This window comes from Suricata suricatta, chromosome 3 (assembly GCF_006229205.1).
Source record: "Suricata suricatta isolate VVHF042 chromosome 3, meerkat_22Aug2017_6uvM2_HiC, whole genome shotgun sequence".
Taxonomy (NCBI): Eukaryota; Metazoa; Chordata; class Mammalia; order Carnivora; family Herpestidae; genus Suricata; species Suricata suricatta.
The window spans coordinates 139,279,132-139,282,697 of record NC_043702.1 but is presented as its reverse complement, the minus strand read 5'-3'; the positions used below and the strand labels follow the sequence as shown (position 1 = coordinate 139,282,697).

General features: G+C 45.9%; 1 long non-coding RNA gene across 3 annotated transcripts; it reads left to right on the top strand.

Annotated features, from left to right (window-relative positions):
• Positions 1 to 92: 92 nt before the first annotated feature.
• LOC115288213 lies at positions 93 to 3,144 on the top strand. Of its 3 annotated transcripts, XR_003906877.1 has the most exons (5): positions 93 to 192; positions 279 to 437; positions 672 to 935; positions 1,711 to 1,859; positions 2,008 to 3,144. It is a non-coding gene; the product is annotated as an uncharacterized LOC115288213 (long non-coding RNA). The 3 variants fall into 3 exon arrangements; XR_003906876.1 differs by having other exon boundaries at positions 286 to 437; positions 1,711 to 3,144; XR_003906875.1 differs by having other exon boundaries at positions 1,711 to 3,144.
• The last annotated feature ends 422 nt before the right edge of the window (positions 3,145 to 3,566 follow it).

Sequence of the window (3,566 nt, the reverse complement as noted above, 5' to 3'; positions counted from 1 at the left end):
CGTGGGGGAGGGAAGGGGGCGCGGGCCGCGTGCAGCGGCGGGGGAGGGGGGGCGGGAAAGGCGGGGCGGGGCAGGCGAGGTCCTAGGCGCGGCGGGGCAGCCGCTCAGGCCTTGCGGGTCTTCGCAGCACCCCGCACGCCTACGGGGGCCGGGCAGCAAACAGACTTTGATCCTCCGAGCTGAGTCCACGTGGTGAGGCAGGAGGGAAGGGAGACTGAGGAGGCAAGTTGGCCTAAGTAAAGTCATTTTGGTATTTAGGCTGACCCTTAATCTAAAAGTCATCAGGTCATAAAAAGAGTCACAAGATCCCACTCCTGGAAGACCACAAGACTGGACTCCCTCTGGCAGTCAAAGTCATAGAGGCTGGACATTCTTAAAATTGCTCCCTGTGGGTAATTCCACAACCCCTAAGACAACAGAGAAACTAACCGCTCAGTGTAAGTGATACACTTGAAATTTAGAAATAAGCCCCTCCCTCACGTTAACTAATTTTGAAAAACTTAGGATACCTTTCCTTAGAGGCAGGGGGGGGGGGCTCCTCTTCCTCTTCCTCACCTGTGAGGAGAGACCTACTTTGTCTAGGAAGTAGCTCTTTTCTCACTTCTATGTTTGATACACCTTTGTCCCTTTCTCTAAATGGCTTGATCTGGAATTCTTTCTCCGCAAACCAGGACCCTCCCTCTCTGGGCTTCCTCCGGCCTGCATCCATAGAAGAGAGACCAGGGACTGCTCCCGCTGTGTGACAGACTGCAGCCAGGGAGGGCCGGAGAGGGGGAGCCCGTGGGTGCGGGGTTCCGGGGGCACCCTCCTGTCAAAGAACCGGGATGAGGCCGCATCCCTGAGAGGGGAGCCGCGCGTAACTTGGGACTGCTCAACACTGAGCTGAGGAGTCAGACCTTTGGAGCAGTCCCGCAAGCGGCGAGAACTGAATCAGTGTAAGTATTTCAATAAAGCACATCACCCCCATCACCACCATCCCTAGGAGACCTTGTGTAAAGGCAGATGTTTGTCACTGATTATCTAAGGACAGTTTAGGCTCCAGGCTTCAAGCAGGAGCAGCCTGGGTTCTGGTCCTTGCTTTGTCACTAGCCAGCTGTGTGACTTTGGGAGAGTCAACTAATCTCTCTAGACCTGTTTCTTCACACATAAAGTAAAAGATTGGGCAAAAGGAACTCTTCAGATTCTCTCCGACGCTAAAATTCTAAGGCTCTATGATTGAACAAACATTTTATTTATGGACTACAAATAGCCAAACCCTGTGCTGGTTGCTATGGGGAAGGGGAGGGCCGGTTGAGGATACAGAGCTTCTGTCCCGCTAGAAGTAAAATATAAGCATATAAAATGTTTAAATTACAATGAAACACTCAACATGTGCCAACACGAGTTTAGAGCGCACACATGCACTGAGTGGAGATTAGTTCCTCTGGAAGTGAAGGGTTTCCGATCTTAAAGTGGAGGGGTTGGAATCAGGTAATCTAAACTGGACCCCCGCACACACACACACACACACACACACACACACACACACACACACAAAGGCCTCACTCACCACAGCCCCTGAACTGGAGGAAGAACCCCCACTGTTTTTGGACAAAACAAGATAAAAGTGGGGCTAGCCAGTGCCTCGGAATCTATATATAAGGCTAGTTTGGAGCCATGTTATTTTGCATTTAAAAAAATATTTCTACTTTTTTTTTTTTCCCCATCCAGACTACACAGCCCGGATCCTCATCTTATAGTTCTGTTCTGCAGTAAATTTATAGGATTTGATGGTTGATTGGGAGGGTGAAAACAAAGGAGGATTTAACAAAGGTAGTTCAAATGTTTTAACCTGACAAGAAAAATCCTGCTTTAAACAGGTGAGGAAGTTAGGAGGGAGAGGAACTGATTTTAAGGGGAAAATACTGAGCCCGTTTTTAATGTGCTAAATTTGCAATGAGATCTGGGTGGCGGCAGGGCCAAGGTATGGACAACGGATATTTATCTGATCCTAACATGTAAACACAGCTTCAATCTTCCAGCCAGCTCCTCCTATATAAAATTGGGGAGCCACTTTTGGGTCAAGACATCCTATGGAAATGGCCCAGAGGCAGTTGGAAGTCCATTTTGCCACCTCTTGGGAGCTGCTGTGTCCCTTTATTTTAAAAATAGATTTATCCAAATGTGAGAATTTAATGCCCAAAGAAGAACCAGTAAGGAGATGGAGAAGGCAGTGGTGCTCAGCGGGACAGCAATCCCTTCAGTACCTAAGCAAACTGAATCGGAAGATGTTTGACCCATATAAACACAGGCTCTTAGCGTTCAATTCAACCCAATAGTCACTTATGAGAACCTATTTTGTGCAGACTTTTCTTTCTCTTGTAAGCGATTCCACAATGCACTTTATTCTCACAGATAAAGGCGGGGCTGGGGGGGAGGGGGTGCTACATTTTCCAGGGTATAAAATGTTATAATCATGCACTCCACAAAGAGTAATCCCATTTACCTGACAGCGAAACATTTCAGTCTGATAAACTTTTCCTCCCCCTAGTGCTTTGTAGTCGAAATACTTTGGTAGCTTGACTGATACGTACGTACCCTTTTTCAGCTGAGAACGCTTGCACATTGTTAGCACAGCCAGGAGTGGGTTAAAATAAAAGAAAGCCATAGAATTACTCACCAACCACCCTGGAGGTTGTGGCCCCTGGTTGAATAAAATGGTTTGGCTTTTTCTTCCTAAATCTTGAGAACTCTCCTGATAATTTGCTTAGTATCCAAACTGACTAAACTCAGCATACTTTAAAGATGAGAGAATAATGCTCCTTTTGGAAAGAGACTGCCAATTTGAGTGAAAAATCAAATGTGTAACACAAACTGCAATCTCAAAGCCCTCTAAAGGCCTCATCCCCTCTCAGTGCCACACTCCTCCAAACTGCAAGGGGCCAGTCTGAAGATTATCAATTCAAAATGTAGGTTGGCTGCAAAGGATTCTGGCCAAAAAGTCTGCTAAACACGAACACACCTCTGAATCTTGCTTATCAAAAATCATGACTGCAAGCATGGAAAAGAAGAAAACCATGTGAAAACCAGATTACATTTGACTTTGGTTCATGGTCAATCACTTCTAATGGTCAATCTTAAAGCAAAAATGATGGAGAAAATGGATCTGTTTGGTTTTTTTGTTTGTTTGTTTCGGACCGTATGTGAATAATCATTGCAAATATACGGTAAAATCTCTAGCAACAACATGAGGGCCAACATTTGAATTTCTAGCTGTTCCCCGAGGGAACAGGCAGTAGAAAAAAGAATAAACAAGGAACAATGCAATAATAAAGCCCAGAAACATCACAAAAGGGCTCAGAGGTATAAGGGAAACCATATGAAAGAAAGGGTCAGAGCAGGAAACCCTATGAGGAAGTAAAGGGGAAGCCCAGGACAATCGCTGAGCTTTTTGTACTTGGTTAGGCTAAAGAATGGCAGGTAAGAGTGAATAGCAAGGAAACGAAAACCAGATCAAAGTTCTCCAGTCATGCCTGGAACTTAAATCTAGAAATAAAGGCAGTGACACCCATATGGAAAGCCTCATT